At 33.4% G+C, this 24,906-nt stretch overlaps 1 protein-coding gene across 1 annotated transcript in view; it reads left to right on the plus strand.

Annotated features, from left to right (window-relative positions):
* The first annotated feature begins 7,916 nt into the window (after positions 1-7,916).
* Nep5 (Neprilysin 5) overlaps positions 7,917-24,906 on the plus strand; it is a 192,930-nt gene continuing 175,940 nt past the window's right edge. The window contains exon 1 of the mRNA XM_069840179.1: positions 7,917-8,006. The gene's annotated coding sequence lies outside the window, so the exon portion shown is untranslated. The remainder of the gene's footprint in view (positions 8,007-24,906) is intronic.

Below are 24,906 nucleotides of genomic sequence, written 5' to 3' on the forward strand. Positions count from 1 at the left end.
ACAGATAGATAGATAGATAGATAGATAGATAGATAGATAGATAGATAGATAGATAGATAGATAGATAGATAGATAGATAGATAGATAGATAGATAGATAGATAGATAGATAGATAGATAGATAGATGAATAAATAAATAAATAACTAGATAAATAAATAAATAAACAAATAAATAAATAATTTCAGATTTTTGTAATAATACAGTCCTTTTCCTTTCATATCTTAAGCACTGTCTTGTACTTTTCTGTTAGCGACCATGTTTGACAACCGTACAGAATAACAGGGATCACATATTTCTCCAGTACTTCTTTTTTCATTGCCGGAGTTTGGTATTATTCAGTTATAATGAATTTTAAACTCCAAAATTCCTTCCAACTCAGAGTTATCTTCTCCTTTCGATTTTTTTTTCGTGCATGTGTTGTGAAAGGATACTCTCTGTCCAAAATATGTGTTGTCTGTGATAGTCTAGAGTTTCGTTACTGAATTATTTCAATTTGTGTATGATATGTCAAAAATTTTCGTTTTGCTCGGGCTCATGGCAAGTCCAGTCTATTGGCTTACATTTGTCAGGTTCTCCAGCATTTTTATGAGCTCGTTACCGAATTTTGCGACCAAGACAATGTCATCCCAAAGCGGAGGTTTGTTAGTTTTCTGTCATTTGTGTTTATGCTGTGTTTTTCCATTTCAGTTTTCGAAAGAGATTTTCTAGTAAACTTGTGAATAGCTTACATGAGACTGAGTCTCGTTGTTTGACTCCTTTCCGTAGTGGAAATCCTTCTCCAACTCTGGCCAGCCTGATTTAGAAATGAGAATTTGTGTATAATCTGCTTAGCATCCTGATTTATTTTCCCTCAATACGTTTGTTACTTTATGCATCCAGTACTCCTCCTTGATGCTGTAAGTCGAATGCTTTTTTGTAGTCGATATATGCAATAAAGAGGAACAGATTGAATTCCTGGACTTTCTCAAGTAGATGGTTCACCGGTTGGATATGGTTTGTCGTACTGAAATATGAGCGAAACTCCGCCTGCTCAAGGGATTGGTTCTCATCCAATACTTCGGTCATCCTCTTGGTTATAATCTTGCTGAGCAGTTTGTAGAGGCTGGATATAAAACGTATGGGCCTAGTTTCACCAAGCTTAGTTAAAATAACGCCAAGAGCATGTTAACTAACGTGTTGTTAAAAATTGAAGACCCTGTTAATGCAATAGTGTTTCATCAACCATTTGAGGCACTTTGGTTAGATAACATGATGTTAGGAGTAATGTAACAGGAATCAAAGAAGCAGTGATTGTATGAAAGTTTACTGAATGTGCATTTAATTGGTGTAGTCATTTGATTTACCGAAAAATTGTATTTTTCACATTATGGAAGTATTGGAGACTAACATACAATGGAAATCGAGAAAAGAAACGTGTAAGGAGCAGTAGTTTTACCTCATATGAGTAATATAAGTATTTTAGTAGATCTAGCAATTATATGAATGTAATTGAACTCAAATGTAGTGATAGAACTTTCATTAGGAAAAAGAACAAGCATTGGTTTCTTTAACCCAAGACTTTCAATCGCCATTTGGATGTGAAAACGCGAACTATGAAACAAATCAATGTTATGAAAATATTAAAAGAAATGCTAAGATGGGTCATACACAAGATACAGTAGAACATTTTTAAACTGATGGTGGTACTTTCACTCTCAAAATTGATATTTGTGCGAAGATTCTTTCAATTATCCAGGATCAAATAGAACCAATAGAAAATGAAGATAATAGTGATGCTGAATATTACAATAGTAAGCATTAACATTATTTTCATTTCTTATATACCTATCTTCACACGTCATTAGTCATAATTACATGTGAACTGTTAAATGAGTGAAGTAAAGAAATATCGTTTTAAAAATCTGCAATTATATCTGTGTATTAATACGGAATAATAATCACAGAAATGCTTACGTTAATAAGCACACATCTCCTCTTTACTGTGGATGCAGTGTTAATATTAAATGATGAGCAGTGATTGCAGCTAAATGTTTTTACTGCAAATATATCTCGATATAATAACGCGGCGTGTAACATTATGTTCCCTGGCAGCCATGATTCACGCTGTAACAGGACGTTAAGGATTTAACTGCGGGAGTATGCTGTGTTAATTTAACAGTGGATTTAACATGATGTTAGCAGTAACAACAGTTGATGAAACATCTCTTCAATTAAGTTTACTGTTAAACTACCTTAAAGACATGTTAAATATTTAACAAAGGTTGGTGAAACTGGGCCATGGGCTTATAATTATTGATATCGTCCCTGGATCCTTTCTTGTGTAACTAGTTTTTCGTTCTTGGTGCATATTCTCCGACTGATTGAACTAAATCCATGTATTACACACTGCTCATATTTGCTTTCATAAATCTAATTTAATCTAAGTTCAGATCACATAATTTTAATATATCTGATGATGCCCCACAAGGCGAAAACGTTTATATACCTTACATTCATGTAGCAAATAAACATTTGCAGATAGTTGTGTCTTTGATTGAAATTTATATATATTATTTTATGATATTACTAGACACATCTGAAATATAAAATGAATTGCAAAAAAAAAAATAATAAATAAATCCATAAGACAAGAAATCTCAACTTCGCTGTTGTAAATCGAATTTTGGTCCTTTGGATTTGAGCCCAAACTCTACCACTAATGCAAGAGGGGAGGAAATCTGTTTCTTGAGCATTCTTACAGGAATTGTTAATATACTGAAAGCTAGTTTGTTACAATGCATCTCAAGCGTAAGGCTTGACAATGTAAAGTTTCTGACATTCGTAGTTGGCGGTGGCTGTTGACAATACCGCAGAGGAATTTACTTAAGATGTCAGGCCACAAAAGGGAAATAACACTGTAGGAGGAAAGTTCGATCCGGTGCTGTGCATTGAATTCGGCGTAGCTCAGTGGTCAGAGCGCTTGGTACGTAGAAGCAAGGACCCGGTTTCGATCTCCGGCGCCGGAGCGAATTTTTCTCCTCAAATATTAAATACCGCAGAGGATTATCAGAGCCATTCTATTGGTGACCTCACTATAGCATACAACATTTACGCAATTACTTTTTCTCTGTGGAGCCCGAGAAACTTGGCAGCGTCGCCACAGCCGCAGCGAGCGCAACTTTGGCGCGGGGGAGTAATTACCAGCAACAGGATTTGAAATCGGGGCCGAACGCCACATATTCATGAGCCGGGATAAGATCTCGCGTGCTGTGTGGCTAATCCGCTCCAATTTTCGGTGCGGAACATCAAGACCTCATCTGTACCGAGAAACAAGCTCGAAACAACCCGAAGATAAGCTCTTAACTCTCTTTTACCATTCTTCAAATATTTTCATTATTACAGAAGTCAAGGATAATTCCATTCCTTGCATGTTTAGGTTAATATGCAAAATTCAGATTAGTTATTGGATAATCAAGCAAGAATCCTGGAAATTTGTTCCCTTTCTTCAACATTGACAAGCAGAATGCTAATCAAAGATCAGGAATTATTTTCTTATTAGTCTCAAATGCAAATTCTACCACCATGAACATTATGGAAATATTATTGGTAATATGAAACTTCATTTGAAACAGTACATAATAAGTAACATAATAATAATGAAGCAATTTTCCTTTTAACAGTTTGCTCCACATTCATGCTTTCATTAGTGGAGGACATCTGGAAGAAGAAGAAGACAAGAAGCAGAATCAAGAGGATTCTATGAGAGATGAAAAGAAGGTGCAGTTAGCGTTCAGAGAAGACGTCGGGATACGAAAAGTGTGATGGGTGAAGAGATAGTGATTTCGTCACCACAAGGCAGTATTTTATCGTTGACGGGTACATTTAAGGACCAAAAAAGTTACAATCTTAGAAGTTGGTGCATGAGCGGTAAGAAATAAATAATAGGTCTGAATGAAATTACAACAGGAAGTTTGGTGATTTAATGTCGTAAATCCTGTTTTAGTGTGATGAAAATGTTTAGGGGATCATAGATATAGAGATCAGTTAGGAAGTTATGAAATTGAAACAAGATGTTGGGAAATTAAAAAGTTGCTAGTTAATAAATATAGTTACCGATTGAAGTTTATTGTAAAGAAGTAAATCTTAGAAAGTGATGTAGTGAAGTTTATGAAAGAAGATCTTAGTGATAGTATTTCCAATGTTCTATAGTTTTCTCTAAGTGTTGATTGTGGTTACGAAATGAATGATCAAACTAAAGTGAACTAGATACTCATGTCAGGATTTAATAAGGTTATTATAATGATTTGTATTAGGTAAAAAAAAAGATCCCAATGAGTATAATCGTATGAAATGTTACGAGTTAGATGTAATGTAGAAAGACGGAATTATGTATAAATTTAGTTAACAAGATTAAAATGCTGAAAGGAACGTAAGTGTGGAACGAACAGAGGTGGTCATTTAAGATCAATGAGAAGAAATTTACTGTTTGGAGTTAAGTTAATAACGAGAGTAGATGAATTATTAGTTTAACAGGCTGTCTGGATTGCATGCTAATTGTAGATATATGTAATAGAAAGTAATGGTGAAACCCGTATACATAAGTTGTGGTACACCATAACTAATATAAATGTTGATGACAAATAAATATCTATCTATTTAGTGGAGGACATAAAATTTAGCAAATATTTTATAATACATAAATGAATGATCATAACCATATAAAGTATGCATACTCCTATAATTTAGTACTATCAAATAGAAATTTCGAAATTTAACGTACCGTAAACCGAGGCGACTTTGACCCACTGAAGTGATTTTAGCTAATTTATACAAAAAAAATATTTATACATTCCTATATTGTTTATGAATATATGAACTTGATTTTTGCCCTACACTATGAAGAAAACCTGCGTATTTTATTGAATAAACAAAATGTTTATTATTTTAAAGTATTCACTGTTAAAATCAAATAAAACATTCTTCTGTAGACTTTAGACTTCAAATTGCCGCTAAAAACTTTATATTTTCGACTTGAGAACGTTCTTGCCATATTACTTCTTGCCATTTGATCGCTTGGCAATACAGTCAGGATTAGTTTCCTTGTGCCTTCTAGATGGCAGCAAAGATCACTTCCTTCCTGCTGTTGAAATACAGTAATGTCTGCAACTTTTTTTGACAACTGAGGTGACTTTTTTCTCACTGTTTTTTCAGTCAACAGAAATAAGATTCTAATAGTAAGTGCAATACATATATGTAGAATACTAAAAGACGACAAGAAGAGAAATATGAACACCAGTAGAGTCCCAAACTTTATATTTCCAAAGCATTTGAGGGATCTCATATGCACAATTGCGATCAATTCAGCATAAAACCTCAAAAGTGATTTTAGGAAAGCTGGATTGGTTCCATTTAATAAGCTGAAGTTGTTTTCAAATGTTCGTCAGAAGGAGCTCAGATAAGCACGATGGCAATGGCAAGCATTTCTGGATGGAAGTGGCCAAAGTCAAAAGACACCCTTTAGTATCCTGACGAAGATGAAATGGAGACTATTCGAGCTCCAACTCTTCTGACCAATGAAAGCTTGTGTAGTGTTCCTGAGATTGAAAAGTATCGAGTCAAGAAATAAACTCCTTAAGTTCTAAGTACAACAATCACAATGAACTACATCATCATCCGTCTTAGACCTCTTCTTGCAGTTCTAACAGGAGTCATAACAACACTTCTCAATTCGACACAAAATTACACTAAATTGCAGTTTGCAAGCATGTTCCTCTTTTTTTCTTTCAATATTTTGATCTTTGATTTGTAACGAGCGAGATTTGAAGGTTGGAAATTCCAGTGTAACAAAGGGAAAGTTTAGTGTGAAGTCCAGAGACTAGTTGTCAGGTACGATGCCACAAAATAACATGGAAATACCAAATTCTTCGAAGCAACATTCATAAAAGGGACTATTATCTAGTTAGCATAATACATACACTAAAGCCAGAGATTTGTCATAATATGTAATATAAAAGTCTAAATATGTGCTATTAATTCTAAAGTCTTCAAAATATCCATTATACATGAATTTACTCCAAAAAAGGGGCCAAAATATGCAAACATGCACGGAGAAAGTATGGTTATTTGGAATTGATGTTATAAAACGAATATTTTTCAAGTTTGATAAGTATAAAATGGTTATATGCTAACATACAATTGCATGGAAATCCGAGTTCTACTAATAACCATTTTGTGTGTGTGTGTGTGTGTGTGTGTGTGTGTGTGTGTGTGTGTGTGTGTGTGTATTTTCTGTACTGTTCAGCTGGTATACGTTGCGTTGTGATTGCTGCTTAGAGTTGTAACAGAGTTTGGGAATCCTTGGTAAAGAGCTACAACACAGGCATTTATCGAATCAATTATGATCGTAATCTATTTTTAAATTGCTCTCTAAAACAAAAACAGGCTGTGTATGTATTCATGTTGGAATTTTCCTTAATATCTGTTCTACACGTGAAGCAATTTTGATTCTATTTCGTATAGCTACATGTGCTCGTATTAGTGGACAAGGATAACTCAAAACTATTAAGTTCGGGTCCTTAAATCTAAAATGTGTGTAAAATGCGAAATATAACTTTCTATAAAAAGGGTATATATATTCATAGGATTACGTTGAACTAAAGGTTGCCTGCGTTCGATTTGTTGCCGCGGATTTTACCCGACGGACTCTTAGGTGAATATTTTGACTTATAAATATTACAGTTGTTTTGAAATTGGAAAAATGAAGGGCATTAACTCATCTGTAACATCCGTGACAAAATCTGTGTAACGTCCGTAACATGGAAGAAACAGCTATAAAATATTTACCGATTATACCTTTGTGAACTAATTGGATGCCATGAGATTTGCATAGCTTTCACATGGACACTATGAGAATGAATCTCTTTTTGCTTGAGGCAGAGACATGAGTTTTACACATTTTATTAATAAGGTGTAAAGTGAGTTCATAAATCTTGTAACATCCGTGACGGAACCTTTTCTTTATTTTCTGCAACAATAATACATTTTATTCGAACAACTTTTTTTTGTAAAATGATACTTATCTTCTAAATTGATTCTAATAATAAAAGTTGATTAAAGTCATTTCAATGAAAGAGTAATGGAACGGAGAAAAATTCTCTCTGGCGCCGGGATTTGAACCCGGGTTTTCAGCTCTACGTGCTGATGTTTTATCCACTAAGCCACACCGGATACCACCCAGGCGTCGGACAGAATTAAGCTCCAGCTCTTGGGTTCCCTCTAGTGGCCGCCCTCTGCACTACGTCATTTCATTTTCAATATATCGAGTTTGAAAATAGTAAAAACTGTAACATCCGTAAGAACTGGAATGGCTGATTACAAAGAGAACGCGTACTTTGCAAAATTTAACAATGATTGTAAAGGTCGGGAGTATTTTGTAATGTAGGTACAGAAAGAAATATTAATGGCCATAAACGTAAATTAATTATGATGTTAATTACACTTCTGTCTTTTTCTTTACATACATTTTGCTCTGTCTGTCTATTTGAGATTCTTCTCATAAGCCATGAATCATAGAGTATGGAATCAAAATATCTCCGATTTAATATACTGTATTAACATAGAAAAACGTTTTAATAAAAAGTGCGTTCACTTTCTTCAATATTTTCGTGACACATTAAGGCTATAATTGTGCTCATCAGAAGAATGTCTTTGTCTCAGACTTTGCACGACGGAGTTAACAGACAGAGAATACTGGGGAAAACGCTTGAAATTGAAAAATCTGGAATCTTGCCGATTCTCAAACTAATTGCTGCATCCAGTTTAAGGAAAAGGGTCGTGACGTAACAGAGATGCATGTCAAGGACAGAATCACGTGACTCTCAAGCACAATTATAACAGAGCAGCTGCATCTTCCGGGAACTTGGTTCGGATTCCATGTGCCGGCATAATCGCGTTTGTTTGGTTTCCGTGCCAACATGACAACTCATGACTTCATAGAGCAACCGTGATATCAGCAGATGTTTCATAGGTGAGTGACATGTAAGATATACATCAGAGAATTATTGAAAATTTGGTGTTAATTGTTTTACTTGTTCATAGCATAAAATACTGAGAAAATGTTGTGACATAAAAATTAGACACTAAGATTTTTACGAAAATACCAGAAAGGTGGTTTTCAGTATACGTCAATAAAATTGTACAAAACCTTGTCCAATATTATAATCATGCAAATGAAATTATTGGGGATCATCAATGTGGTTTCAATCGTTATAGATGGACTATTGACAAGATTTTTTGCATTCGACAGATAATGGAGGAAAAAATGGGAGTATAAGGGCACAGTAATAATTTATTCATACTTACTTACTTACTGGTTGTTAAAGAACCCGGAGGTTCATTGCCGCCCTCACATAAGCCCGTCTTTGGTCCCTATCCTGAGCAAGATTAATTCAGTCTCTACCATCATATCCCACCTCCCTCAAAACCATTAATCATTTATTCATAGATTTCAAAAAGGCATATGACTCGGTTAAGTGAGAATTTTTCTACAATATTCTTATTGAATTTGATTTTCCCAAGAAACTAGTTCGATTAATTAGAATATATCTATATGAATCATACAGCAGAGTCCGTATAGGCCAGTTTCTGTCTGACGCTTTTCCAATTCACTGCGGACGAAAGCAAGGAGATGCACTATCACCTTTACTTTCTACTGATTAACTTTACAACTTCTTTACTGTGATAACTTTTAGGAAATTACCCAGCTGACTAGTTTCGAAGTGTTATCCTTCATTGCCCAAAGCCCAGTGAAGGTCCCGCGCTTTCTTCTAGTTTTCTGTTGTGGTGGAGTGTGTTCATGATGGTGTCGAAAAGGGTGTGTGTTTTGAAGTTGAGTTGAGTGTTCAGGATGTGCTGAGGATGTGGTTTTGTATGTTTGTAAATTCCATATTGTTCTAGTGTCAAGTTTCTATTTTTTTTGTTGAATGTGTAGTATTTTCATGCTGGTGTCTATGTTGCTGTAGTTGTGATTGGAGTTTGTGATGTGTTCTGCATGGGTTGAATTGTTGTGTAGTTTGGTTATGACTGTGATATGTTTCTTGTAACGTGTTTGAAATGATCTTCAAGTCTGTCCAATGTAGAAGTCGTTGCAAATGTTGCATGCTAGCTTGTATACACCTGTTAAGTTGTATTTGTTTGTGTGTCTTGTCTATATGTTAAGATATTTTTGTAGTGTGTTCTGTGTTCTGTATGCAATGTTGCATTTTAGTTTCTTGAAAGATGATACAATCTTGTATGTGTTCTTGTTTTCGTACTGTATGTTAGTGTGATTATTTGTTTTGTTATTTTGTTTGTGCTGCGTTTTCATGTTTGCGTTTTTCCTTATAGTCTTTACTTTTTAACTTTGCTCTAGAATATGCCATTATGAAAGTCCAGGAAAACAGAGAGAGTTTGGAATTGAACGGGTTACATCAGCTGCTTGTTTATGCGGATGACGTGAATATGTTAGGAGAAAATCCACAAACTGTATGTGGAAAATTAGTGGCAAAATTCCCAATATGCTCAGTTAATAAATACAATTTTAGTTTTATCCTTTAGATGTGCAGAAATTTGATGCGAACAAAATTAACATTGTCGAATTCATTTGCAGAACGAGAAGTTATATTTTTTCGGATCAAATTTCTGCATATTTGAAGGATAACGCTAAAATTCTTTCAATCATATCATCATCATACACTGCTCTCTTACATTGACTGAACAGTTTGGAAATTAAGTCAATGGCTTTCCCAGAACACACCATGAAATATTTCATATACTCGTAAAACAATTTCTATCTCGAAAAGGAATTAAAAACATTTAAAAATAGGCTTAAGGACTTTACTAATAGACGGCATTATATTATACATACTATTTAAAGGGTGTAATTGATATTTTGTTATTTGAAGTGATGTATCAGTGAAGAAGTGTGTTGTGTCAGTGAAGTGTGTTGTGTAAGTGAAGTGTGTTTCTGTCAGTTAAGTTTTATAGTTTATAGTGGCAGTGCAAAGTATTTGAACAGTGGAATGTTTTTGAAGTGTTAGTGAAATCAGGATAGAATTAGTGAAATGTGTCGTAGTACCAGTGCAGTGAGTGAGTTGCCAGCGAAATGAGTGTAGTGCTGAAAGGTACTTGTGCAGGTATGAACATATCATACTCGTGGGTTTTAGTTCGAACTTAGGGTTAAGATACAAATTAGATTTACTTTAAATTTTATTTTAAGTGATCGTGCTTCATTTAATTTAGGTTGCTTCCTGTATTATTATTATTATTATTATTATTATTATTATTATTATTATTATTAATTATTATTATTATTATTATTATTGTTAGTTTATTATTAATTGAATTTTTTATTAATTGTGTTTATTATTAGGGGAGAGTCGGGTAGTATCGGACATCGTGTAGTATCGGACAGTGCGTTTCTTTCATCTACCACCATATGGTAGTACCTGAATGACATGGTTACGTTTCTCTATGCGACATCACAGAAACGTAACCATGTCAATCAGGTACTATCATCGTGTGGTAGATGAAAGAAACTCACTGTCCGATATTACCCGATGTCCGATACTACCCGACTCTCCCCTAATTGTCATTATTGACTGTAATTAGTTACACTGCCACCGGGTTTATGCCCATTTGCAGTGTGAATAAATAAATACATACATACATACATACATACATACATACATACATACATACATACATACATACATACATACATACATACATACATACATACATACATACATACATACATACAAAAACAAGCAAAATTTTATTGTACTTTTTTGTTTGAAACATATCAAAGAATAACCCCCTGAAATTAATGACACTACTTATGGTCGACCCTGTATATAATATGTCTGATCTCTACTGACTTGTTGTTTACATTATATTATGAATATCTACTTCAGTTTTGTGTGTAACATTGTAGTGTATTTTACTTTGTAAATTTGCAGTGTTTTCTGTATCGCAGTTTTACTCCTAGTTGAGTGTTGAGAAGGCCGTATGGCCTTAACTCAGCCAGGTTAAATAAACTATTATTATTATTATTATTATTATTATTATTATTATTATTATCTTGTCAGTTCATGTTGCCTGTTTCGTGCATTCAGTGACGTCATTCGTCTTGACGCGCGTCACGCAGGTTCCGTCGCGCGGTCCTGGGTTCTTATCGATCCCCGCCCCGTGCCGACGGTACCAGGACTCACAGTCCACTTCGCGATTCGTAGGAGATATGAGTCAAGACACTTACACAATGCATGTCAAGTAGCACCGTCATCCGATTTCAAAGAATGGGTTAACATTGTCGTTGCATTTCTGATTTCACTTACAGATAAGTTGTTATAGGCGTAGCTTCGAAATACGCTCCAATGAGTAAGATTACAGGACCGAAGATACTGTACATCCATTCACATTTTCCTCTATCGCATCATCAACACTTCTTCGCCTAACTATCTCTCAGTGCGTTTTAATTTCTTCCTCATATTACAACCTGGACACTCGTTCTAAAAATGACCCTTAATTATCTATGCCTTGCCATAAAACAGCTCACTATTTCTCCTTCCTTTCATAGTATCAGCAATTCATTTCTGGAACTTTCTACCCAGCTCTCTCAGGAACTATCGAACGATATTGCAATTTAAAAGTAAATTATTCAAACACGTGGCCAGTATAAGCCACGTAACTCCAAGCTTCAGATTTAACTTTCCCGTATCTTACTTTATATTATCACGATTGTTCATTGAAATTTATTACAAATCTTAATTTGAAACCTACAAATTGTTAGTACATATCTTATTCACTATTTACACTAAATTACACTTGAATTATTATTAATTCTTAATTTGAAGTATTGGTTCATTTACCACTTGCCTATTCATTGAGTGTAACTTAAAAGCACTATATTATTCTGTAATTATTATTTAATATGTTTTAAATATTTTGCTCAACTTATGTTTGTATAACTACATAAATCTTTGAGTGTTCTTTAAATATTAGTCTGTAATTTTTAACTTGCATCACTGAAAATTGTATCAGATACTTCTGTTTCTGGCTAAGTGGAAGAGAAAGCCTGATGGCTTTAACTTCGTCAGAATGAATGAATGAATGAATGAATGAATGAATGAATGAATGAATGAATGAATAAATAAATAATAAATAAATAAGTAAATAAATAAATAAGTAAATAAATAATAAATAAGTAAATAAATAAATAACTAAATAAGTAAATAAGTAAATAAATAAATAAATATTATTATTAATATCATTATACTACAACTTCACCACATTTATGCCTTAGTGAAGAAATAAATTAGAATTGTTTCGTCAAGACGGTTGTGTTTATAGCTACACTTCGTCGTTGTTCCTGCAGTAACTGCTATGTGCAAAATATAAAATTTTTCAGTAGGAAGAAAAAACACATTTATTCATCCTATGGCAGCCGTGCATAGGAGACTGTGAATTATTACATTTTCTAAACAAATAAATATAATTACATATAAGAGATTTTATTATTTGCTGTGTCACTATTTAAATTATTTAATAGAGTAAAAGTCTGCAAATCGATAAATGTGTCACATTGGAGTTATTGCAGGAACAACGACAACTTGCTTTTAATGTGCTCAGAAATTATTATTATTATTATTATTATTATTATTATTATTATTATTATTATTATTATTATTATTATTATCGTCATTACTAATTTTATTGTTACAAATTTTATTATCATTATTGTTAGTACCGTGATTATTACTGGATTTATTTAGTCGGTTATTTAAGAATGCTCTATCAACTACTATGTTTTATAATGTTTACGGTATTGGTGATAGCAAGATGGTTTTTGGAGAGTTGAGACTGAGGGTCCACCTTGGGATTACCTGACATTCGACTTAAAATTGGGAAAACCTCTGAAAAAAAAATCAACCAGGAAATCAGATCAAGTGGGAATCGAACCCACGCCCAAGTACAGTTCCGAATCAGTAGATAAGCACGACTACAGCCTAAACTCGCACAGTTGTGCATGGTGCAGAATTTAGAATGTTTGCGTCGTAGGATTCCATTGGTTAAAAAATATAAATAATTGTAAAAATGAAATAGACATTTATCGAGGGTCGGTGTAACAGAAATATTTTATTTGCATTATTTTGGTGCTCACTGCTGAAGGAAAATATTTTCTAAATATGCGAAATATTTTTCAGTTGCGTGCTGTACAATATTAAGTCCTATTCATGATTTGACATCAGACAGTGTGGGTTGTCTCTTCGTAGAACTTCATGATATGAACAGCTTTCTGGTGGCAAGCAATTTTTTTTCTCATGCTATATACATACATACAGAAGTGTTCTGTCCATGGGCAAGTCTTTCACTGCAAACCCAGCAGTCTGCAATCTTTCTATTTTCTGCCTTCCTCTTAGTCTCTGCATATGATCCATATATCTTAATGTTGTCTATCATCAGATTTCTTCTACCCCGAACCCTTCTCCACTTCACATTCCTTCCAGTGCATCTTTCAGTAGGCAGTTTCTTCTCAGTCAGTGACTCAACCAATTCCTTTTTCTCTTTCTGATCAGTTTCAGCATTATTCTTTCTTCACCCATCTTTCCAACACAACTTCATTTCTTATTCTGTCTGTCCACTTCACACGTTCCATTCTTCTCCATATCCACATTTCAATTGCTTCTATTTGTTTCTATTCATTTCGTCGTAATGTACATGTTTCTGCCCCATGCAGTGTCAATCCACACAAAGCACTTCACTAGTCTCTTCCTTAGTCATGCCATATATTCATTAAATTATTAGCATTAGGTTTTGCAATGTCAATAAGGATGTTCATTTACTTATTTTTACTATTTTTATTTATTTATTTCTTTGTTTATTTGTTTCTCTCTCTCTCTCTCTCTCTCTCTATATATATATATATATATATATATATATATATATATTGTTTATTGCTAGTAAAATAACATGTACAAAAATACAATCTCAGTTCTTCCCTGAAGGAGTAAAAACTCGTGCTCAGGGAGATGTCTAAACACAAAGATAAACACAAACGAAGATAATTATTTGACACAAACCTGGTCAAGAAAAAAAAAATACAGAAATAAATTAACTTTAAAAATACAATTTCAATTTTAATCATTTAAATCATACAAATACATATACATATTAAATAAATATATATTCTTTAAATATTAAATTCCTAACGCTATTTTTGAAATTTCTAATACTAAAATTTTCCAATTTTGGATATTTATCAATTATTTTTTGTATAACCTTGGACCAAAGTAGGTACCATGGCTCAGAGCTGTGCTTGTGAAACACTTTGGTTCCTCTAGTCGTATAAAATCGGATCTTTTAGTTCCATATTTATGATGATACAATTTGAATTTATTACGATTTTTATGTATGAAGATTAATAAGGCAATATAATAAATCTGTTTAATTTTCAAAACATTAAAATCAGTAAACAAAAGCTCTGATGAGTAATCAATTGGTTTATTAAGGCATATTTTAATTATTCTTTTCTGAATAAGTATTAGTGGAGTGAGATTAGAAATACTTGCATGTACCCACCCTAAAATTCCATACTGGAGAATGGATTGAAATAAAGCTAAAAAATGAGACGTAAAATATTAATTGGTAAATATGACGGAAGCATAACAAGGATATAAATTGTTTTACGTAATCTATTGCATAAATATGTAATATGTTTGTTCCATCGTAGGTATTGGTCGATTGTAATGCCTAAATACTTAACTTCTGAGGATTCGGTTAATATGGGACATTCACAATTTTGAGAAGAACAATCTGAATGATGAATTTTGAGCCTAAAAGAAGATTGAGGAGATTTAAGACCACTGGACTTTAGTGAAAATGGAACAAAAGTTGTTTTGGATGTGTTTAAGGAAAGAGCGTTTCAATCAAACCACTCTTTAATTACCTGTAATCCATTATTCGCATTAATATAAGTGCCTTTCCAAGATTTTTCACCAAAAAGAATTACGGTATCATCCGCATATGAATATATGACCTCATTATATTTGCGTAAATCAGTTAATAACAAATCATTTATATAAATCAAGAATAAAATTGGACCAAGAACAGTGCCCTGAGGGGCCCCTACTTTTATGTTTTGAGTAAAACTAATTTCATTATCAAGTTTAGTTGCATGATTTCTGTTATTCAAACATGACTTAAATAAACTTAGAACATGACCATTAATGCCTAACAAGTTTAATTTCTCTAATAAAATATCATGGTTAACGGTATCAAATGCTTTTCGAATATCCAAAAATATACCCAAGCATTTATTCCCTCGGTCTATTTATTTACTTTGTGTTTCTTAATTATTCAAACCTGTGCTGAACCACTGCTTTATTTGATGTAATAGTCCGTGTCCTGTACAGCTTGTATTTGTCATCTTTCAGTACATAAAGGGAATAAGGCTAGTTATATTTTCGAATTCCGACCAATTTGCCGAATGAGATAGATTTTCTGACTTCCGCTTAATGTGTGAAGTGTTTCTCACGCTATTTGAACAATGTGCATTTTATCTGGCCGAGATCTCCTGTAACGTTAGGGTGCTTTTTCCCCTGCATGCAAGGAACAATTTATCTCTCCTGTAAAGCGATCAATTGTGTGTATTTACCGGTATGAAAGCGTTGGAATAAATCAATCCTTCCTGCCTACATCCGTTGTTCTTACTAATTACACAAAGTGTGTGACAAGCAAACATAACAGAATAAAAGTATTTCCTATAAAGTTAACATTATAAAGTTGAACTAAAGAGAAGAAATTAATGGAAATATTGTGTATTAACGAACACTTCCTCTATTGATAAACATGTTTAGACAGTAAGTTGCAATGAAAATACAAAATGAATCAAATATTCGTACTTTGAAAGCATAGAGACTGGTTTCCTTTATTGTTTTCTTTGCTTTTTCTTTATGTGATATTACTTTGTCCTTATTTATTTTCATTGCTATGATGTAGCACGTATGGATGAATGCAGAAATATGTATAGAGTGTTATTTGGGAGACCTGAGGGGACGCCGAGACGTAGATGGGGAAAAAATATTATTATTTATTGTTATGATTATAGCGTCGGTTTTCCATAATAAATTCATAGATTGAAATTGCAACGATTTCAATTTGAATTTGTGGTGAAAAAGTAATACTGTTTTCAACGCATATTAGCCACTGAAATGTATTTATATTACCCGTAATACGATAAACATGTTACAAACATAATGCTTAAAAGGTTAAGTACAGCTTACAGCAGTAAAATTTTTAGAAATATTCAACATTTTTTTTCCTCCATTCCTATATCATATAAAATAATGAAAATTGGTATGTGTAAAACACTGTCCTTCTGCTATATGAAAAAAACAATACGATTTAAAAAAATCACTTTTTTTTTTCAAAATTCAAAATAGTGGCAGTTCACTGTGCAGTGATGAAGCTTTTCCCTCATAACTCATAAACTTGTTGGCTTTTTTCATGTTCTCTCTCTTTTATTTTATTGCTGAAACTCATTTTTACAATATCATGCTATTTCAACTACATTTCTTAATAAATAATTTTTTTTGTATTTTATGTTAGAAGAAAATACTGATATTTGACCATTTTTAAAAGAATTAATTTTTTTTATCAGACAATCTATCAGAGGTAGAGAAGTGATTTTGCATCACATTGTAGATATGACATGCATAAATACACACAACAAATTCCATCACAGAATGTTGGATAATTTTTTAGTTATGAGGGAAACGCTTCATCACTGCACAGTGAACTGCCACCGTTTTGAATTTTGAAAAAAAAAAAAAAAAAAACATTTTTTTTAAATAGTAAAAATATTTTTTTTCATATAGCAGAAGGACAGTGTTTTACATGTACTAATTTTCATTATTGTACAAGATACAGTAATGGAGGAAAAAATGTTGCATATTTCCAAAATTTTACTGCTGTAAGCTGTACCTAACCCCTTATGGGGAGACTTAGTCTCAAATATACTTTTATATGTAATTAATCACTGATCCTATACGTTTTTAGTTATCCATCTAAAATTTAGTACAGCTATTTACAATGAGTGTCTCTATTATGATACTTAATTACAATACCTTACCATGTCAGGAAGCCTAATTACGAACCCACTTAACCTAACCTGATATCACAAAATATAAGGAACATTTTCTCATAATCTATTAAAGGTATGTTTCTGAAATTTTGTACGCATTTGCTCTACATTATATGTAACAAATCCCTGTAGAAAGAATTTTAAAACTACAATTGGTTTTTTCAAAATAAATTAAAAAATGTAATAGTTTTTTTTTAATATCATTGCTTTGCCAAAGTAAAGTTATTTAAATATTCACCTAAAACAACTTTTCTGCAGGGAAATTTGTATTATGCAAAAATAAAGGAATGTGCAAAATTTCATTACTTTCTCTCAAATAGTTCCCGAAAAAATGTTCATTTTTTATTGAAAACTGGGTACTACGGATGCAAATCGTAAAGTTTGAACATGCATGCTACATAATTAATTATTTTTTTACCTTTTGCGACCCACAAGAACAACAACAGACACTGTTTATAGCACACGAAAGAATTGATAAATGCATTTATTCTAAATTTATTCTGAAGAAGAATCAGTTTTACAATTACTTTTTAGTCCAAGTCCCTCTCAAATATTTTTTCTGCATCTACTCTGTGATTCTTCTTGATTGAAACCCATTTAATTTAGACTAACATTTGGAGAATAAAATGTTGTGGACAGATTCCAACACTGTGTAATATTTGTTCAGACTAGTTTTTAGAAAATGTGATTTTGGACCTACATTTCCCCTTAAGGGGAGGCAGAGGTGAATATTTCAAAATCCACAAAATGTATCCGATTTGTTTGAAATTGATCATGGATATTAAGTATGTTATTAGTAATGGACATAACAAGTTTTAACGTTCTAAGTACAATAGTTCTGTAAATATTAATAATTTTAGAAAACTTTATCATTTGATATAAAATGCTCCATGAACCATATTGTAAGAAATTTTCAATATATCTCTTTCTTCATATGTTCAGAGAAGGTATATAAATAATGATAAGTATTAGTTTATTATGGTAATAATATAGTAATACAGTTATCTTGGTTTTAATTTCATACTTTTAAGGGCACAAAATCAAAAACTAACAACGGAATATCAAAATAAAGATAATAAAAATGGAAAAAAACAAATTTTCATTTTTTCTTCAGTTTTGTTCGAAAATTTCACCTCTACTTCCTCTTATGAAAGCAAATGAAACCTACCTACTACTAAAGTAGTTTTTTCACTTTAACGAACTGTGGCCTTAGTGCCAATTTCAAAACAAGAAAAGAATTACGCGACCGATGATTATGGGAAATCAGTTTCAAACAACTTTGCATACGTTTGCGGATTTGTTACTTTCTGAATGAAATACATATTTAATAATAATAATAATAATAATAATAATAATAATTAATAATAATAAATTTATTTATTTATTTATTTATTTATTTATTTATTTATTTATTTATTTATTTATTTATTTATTTATTTATTTCATTTGGCAGAACTAAGGCCAGTAGGCCTTCTCTTCCACCCAACCAGACTCTAATTGAATATCATAGGCTTACAATAATTAATAAGTTATTACTATATTGAACTCGTGTACAGGTAAATACTATTGATGTCTTCCCTGATGGATTCGTTGCATTGGGTGTGAAGCGTTCTGTTCGAACAGTTTACACTGTCAAAAATGTTATGGAAATGAAATCGCTTTATAAATCTTGAATGACTCAACGACATTCTAAGACAAAGATACCGCCTACCATTACCAGTAAATTACACAGGTGATTATTGTAGGCCTTGCAGACTTTGATGAAAGAAGCACTCACTCTCTCACCTACCTCTTGACGTGTGTTAGCGTCTAAATTCACACGCAAATGTTTATCATGCATAGTGAACAGAATTATCAGTTCCCTAATTTGCATTCAAGCTATTAACTAAAAGAAATTGTTAGGCCTACTTTAGAACGTAAAACTTGAGTGATTTGAAACGTTATACACACTCCAATTAACATTTAAACATGTAAAACTGGGAAATTCGGGTAGACAAGAAGTTGCATATTTTGCAATGAAAAATCAGATTCAAGAGTTAAACAGAATTGACAGTAAAAATATGGTCCTTTTTCTCTCTATATAGCCTATATAGGACAGAAAATTATATCGAAGAGTGTATGCCCTTTAACCGTACCATTTAAAGTCGAGAATATTTTCTGCACACACACTTACTGTATATTCACTTCATCAAGTTTTAAACAAAATAAAAATCGCTTATCTTCTTTATGAATAGTTATAGCTATATCATTTCCCTTTGATATACTGTAGTGCAGGGGTGGCGAAAATGTAATCTTGCGCCGAGCCACCGAGTAACCTGCAACATGCATAGCACCTATGGAGGGAGGCGGACACCCGAAGGGAAGTGAAGCAACTGACTGACTTATTACCTGATTTTCATTTTCCTTATGTCAAGCACTTAAATATAATTTTATACAGTACAAGGCTACAAACTAATGTTTAGTACGTGTAACGAAGAAAGAAATGAACAATAAATTAACAATATCACAACTAAAATTAACTGTCTTCAGAATGTATCTGGGACAAAGTTTCAAAATCAGGAATTATGTCACTTAGGTGCCAGTCGTAGTTGATCACGAAGGTATTTGTCTGTCAGTCGTGATCTAAATTTGGTTTTTACTATTTTAACTGTTGAAAATGATTTTTCACAAACGTAAGTTATAGCGAACGTGGCTTCAACAGAGCAAACGAAGGAACGAAGTTTCGGATATTTATTTTTTGGCAAAGATTTTAAAGTTAAACAATTGTCAAGTCCTTACATATAGCTTTCATTTGACATCACATAGTAAATCAGTGAGTTCAAATTGAAGAGCTAACAGCATTATTCGTACATCTGCTGAAAAAGGGTCGACGTACAGAGATGATGATGATGATGATGATGATGATGATGATGATGATAACAATAACACTTAACCTTTTAATGTTTCATCAGTAACATGTAGTATAATGCTGTTTTATGTTATACAACCGTTTTCCTCTTAATACTTGTGAATAAATCATGCATTTAATATTCTCATCATATTGACAGCAAAAAAATGCGTCCTCCCATCCTATTTGAAACTTTCGTACATGGTTTCGAGAGAGACATATGTCACTCGCAGGTCAGAGAAAAATACAAATGGAACGGAGTTTGACCACAGTCTACTATATACAGTCGCGAAGCTCAATATGTAGTAAAAATGCAAACATGGGTAGTTGCCCACCACTAGGATCGCTACTATCGCCTCATCATCGCAGATCTCTCTCCTAGCAGATAACAAAATATGTTACACTTTCGTTGTCGTGTTCTTTTTAAAAAATTAACACCTTCCTTCCATTATTGAAATATTAAATGCATGAAGTTAATTTATTATTTTAATGAAGTATATTAAATTCCACCATAAACTCGAAGATACCTGCAAGAAATAAGTAATATAATTTTTGTTTGTGCAAAACGAACTGAAATTTACTATAATAGCTTCACTCATTCAATATTATAGCGATAATTAACTATGAAACCAATAAATATTAATTTGCATTTCCCTTTATAACAATAATAATGGAAATATAAATTAATGGAGTAACTTAAGCGTACCGGTACTTGTAGTGTAGGCTTACGTAGTTAACAAAGTGGGATGAGGTTAAGCAATAATAATCACACCAGAATTGGAAATAAAATGTGATCAATAAATTTTATTGTAACAGACTTTTTCTACGTCTCTAGCAAAGCAACAAATAAAAATAACAACAAAATTAACAGCTATAATTAAAAATATATCCTTTGAAAAAAATAGGCCTAAGCAATAACAATCCCACCAGAATTGAAAATAAAACGTGATCAATAAATTTCATTAAACAAACTTAATTTTTCTACGTCTTTAGTAAAATAACACATAAAAATGATAACAATTTATAGCACTACAAACGTCTCCTCCTTGTCCCATATTATTATTGCAATTATTATATTTTAGCCATTAACATTTTCATTATAACCAATAACGAACATTTCACAAGCATCAATGTGAAATACGCAACGAGCTAGCACTCGATAGAAATACGACACAGTCCAAAGTCGACCATGGACAGTCTATCGTTTCTAGTTGCTAACCGCTTGGAGCGCTTTATCACGAGATTAGCAAAAAAACACCTCAAGCTTCGCGACTGTATATAGTAGACTGTTGTTTGACTCAAGTGAGTGAGAGGGTGGGGGTTGGCAGAGGTTAGAAGCAGCTATCACTGTGAGCCACAATGTCTCGCGAGTCACGTTCTCCACGGCTGCTGTAGTGAATACTCCACAAGAATAAAGAAAGAGGTTTGGAGAATTTACTTTTCGGCGCGACAGTGACATCAAGTAGAATTTCTTTACCAAAACAAAGAGGTCGTGAAAACTGAAGTCCTTGAATTCGACTTAGCCTAAATCAGATGCGCTATTTCTACCTTAACTTTGGACCCGTTTCGCAGCCACAACTAACAGTCACTGTCGATTGGTAACGACCGCTAGATGGAAGTACAATTTCTCCATGCAATTCAAATGACAGTTATAACGTGATTTCTTCTGCAGTTGCTAGATGGCAGCATAGTGAAACTGATAAAAGTTATTACCTTCAAAGCCCGCAAGGCTGATCAATCTGTTAATATGTGATATGTTGTATAATTAAATCCCTCAACTTGTAGATGTTATTATGCTTAAGTAAAGGACCTAGATGGTAAATAGTAGAATATCTAGGCAAACTCCTAAATATATATTATTATAATGTACCGAAGTACATATGATATTTCCATGCAGATATTCTGCGTCACCATACGATGAAAGAGTAATGGAACGGAGAAAAATTCTCTCCGGCGCCGGGATTTGAACCCGGGTTTTCAGCTCTACGTGCTGACGCTTTATCCACTAAGCCACATCGGATTCCACCCCGGCGTCGGAAGAATCGTCTCAGTTTTAAGTTCCAACTCTTGGGTTCCCTCTAGTGGCCACCCTCTGCACTACGTCATAGATATCTATGAACCTAGGACCGAAGTCCACACATGTGCTGAGGTGCACTCGTAATGAGTGACTAGTTGGCCGGGATCCGACAGAATAAGCGCCGTCTTAAATCACGAAGTGATTTACGCATATCATATATATTATTATAATGTACCGAAGTACATATGATATTTCCATGCAGATATTCTGCGTCACCATACGATGAAAGAGTAATGGAACGGTGTGGCTTAGTGGATAAAGCGTCAGCACGTAGAGCTGAAAAACCGGGTTCAAATCCCGGCGCCGGAGAGAATTTTTCTCCGTTCCATTACTCTTTCATCGTAAACTCCTAAATGCCGGCCTCCAAAGAGCATAAAGACGACACAAAATCATTCAAGATATTAACTCTAGATCTGGAGCGAACCCCATCGTGACATCTCGGACTTATAACCAGTAGTATGCAAATCAATTATTACGTCAGTGATCCAATCCGACGCTGAGCAAATAAGCGCCGGGATAACTCGTAGCTCGTACAGGTCACGGCATCACGTGACATGTGAAGGACAGGGGAACAGAGACGTCAGGATTGTGCGAGTACACGAAATGGCATGAAACGAAGTCCACATGCCGATGGACAATAGAGTAGAACTACCGTACCGCTCAGAGAAAAGTTCTTCAAACATCTGATAACGTAAGAAGGGTACACGGGGAAAACGAGCAATGTCACAATTCCTTTAAGGGTGATGTCGTTATCTAATTCACTGTATTACTACAAACTTTAGTGTTATTTTTACCAAAAGTGGTAAAGGAGAATTAAAACCACGGATACACTCATCATTTCCTCCATTTCAAGTAGAAACACCAATAAATTTTGCAGTAATATACTGAAATAGATCATAATCTCACCCTTAATGGAAATGTGACATTGTTCGTTTTTCACGTGTACCCTTCGTATACGTTCATAAGTATGTAAACGCTTTGACACGGGAATTGGTCGCTGTTCAGAGAGCAAGTCCCACCTTGGAATAGCTCCGGAAACATCGTGTGCGCTACGTTTATGTTACGGACAATGAAGTAAATTGGAAAAATGTCGACAATTTCCAGCCTTTAACGTCATTGTTCAACTACAATGAGCAATAACGTAAATTCCCGGTCATTAACTACAATGTCTTAGAGAACTGGACGATGATGATAAAAAATCATTGTTTGGGCAAAGGTTGTATTAGTTCCTCTTTCATATTCCAATAGTTCTCTTCACACAATTCCTCGCCCGTGTGTGAGCTATAATTGTACCTGATTTCAGCCGCTATTCCTGGATTAATGCTCGAGGTTGTGAAATTTACTATTTAAAAAGTTGTATATAACGTGAAAATTAAAATTAAGGTGACATTCAACATTTAATTTTTTTAAGGTGACATGTATTTATCTAGGCTGACGAGTTTACTTCCTTGGTTTGAATTGTAAATTATTTAAAAATAGCGTGTAAGAGGGCCTTAGACTAGAAATGTTTAGTTTAAATGTAGTTCTGTTTATAAGTATGCATAAGGATGTAATTATTTGACTTATTTGAACTGTTGTATCAGTGAAGCGAGGTGAGTCAGTGAAGTTATGGTTTTACAGTGCAGTGAACAGTTCCGATCAGTGATAATTTATAGCGTCAATGAAATGTGTTCTACAGTGTCAGTGAAATGTGTTACAGAGTGTCAGTGAAATGTGTGCTAAGTGTCAGTGAAATGCGTCATAGTGCCACTACAGGGAATGAGATGAGAGTAAAGTGAAAGACTATTGAAAATTATGTAGGACCTATACATAATTATGTAGGTTGTATTGTAAAATTAGGTATTTTATTTTATGTTTTATTATTATTGTGTTAAATTGCATTGTGTATTATTATTGTATTGTGTGTAAAATTGTATATGTGTTGTAAAATTGTATTGTGTATTGTAAATTTTATTGTGTATTGGTTATCATTTTATTGTGTATTGTTAATATTGTATATACCACTGCCACCGGGTGCTTGCCCACTTACAGTGTAAATAAATACATACATACATACATACATACATACATACATACATACATACATACATACATACATACATACATACATACATACATACATACATACATACATAAGATACCTTCGGTAAGAATGGGCACTATCGCCAAGAATATAATCGCTAACTAATTTCTTCTGTCTTTAAACGGGCACTAAGATGTGAAGAATCGAAAACAGTACTGTCATGAGTTGAGCCTTGCCATCGGGAAACAATGTCACATATTTTTAGTTTTGCATTACACACCACTTGCACGCAGTAGCGGCTGGTGGTCAAAATAATGAGTGTGCTACAATCTCTATATAGGTCTACTGTGGAGGCCTACACTTATGTATTTATCTTAATTTGGAGTCTCGTCTAGTGATGAAATATGAAGTCCATACGACGTTCTTTCGTACTGCAGAACTTGTCATTTAGTGTTAAACCCCTCTGGACATCATACTCTTTTCTATTGACAGTATTGCAAGAGCAGTGAGACGATCCTGGGACATAGTGTTCTTTAAAAAAGTTTTTATGCGCTTCAAGGAAGAAAAACATATTTCTGGCTCAGCAGAGGTCATTGGTGTTGTAACCAAAATATTTAACAACTTCGATACTTCACAGAATGGATCCTGTAAATTGTTGGATACTATGTATTGTAACAATTAAACAGCCATTTATATTTCGGAAGTCAGGTCTTCCGTATAGAAATCCAACTTGTATCTGGAACACTCTTTTGTTCAGTAT

Source organism: Periplaneta americana, chromosome 11, assembly GCF_040183065.1.
Source record: "Periplaneta americana isolate PAMFEO1 chromosome 11, P.americana_PAMFEO1_priV1, whole genome shotgun sequence".
Lineage (NCBI taxonomy): Eukaryota > Metazoa > Arthropoda > Insecta > Blattodea > Blattidae > Periplaneta > Periplaneta americana.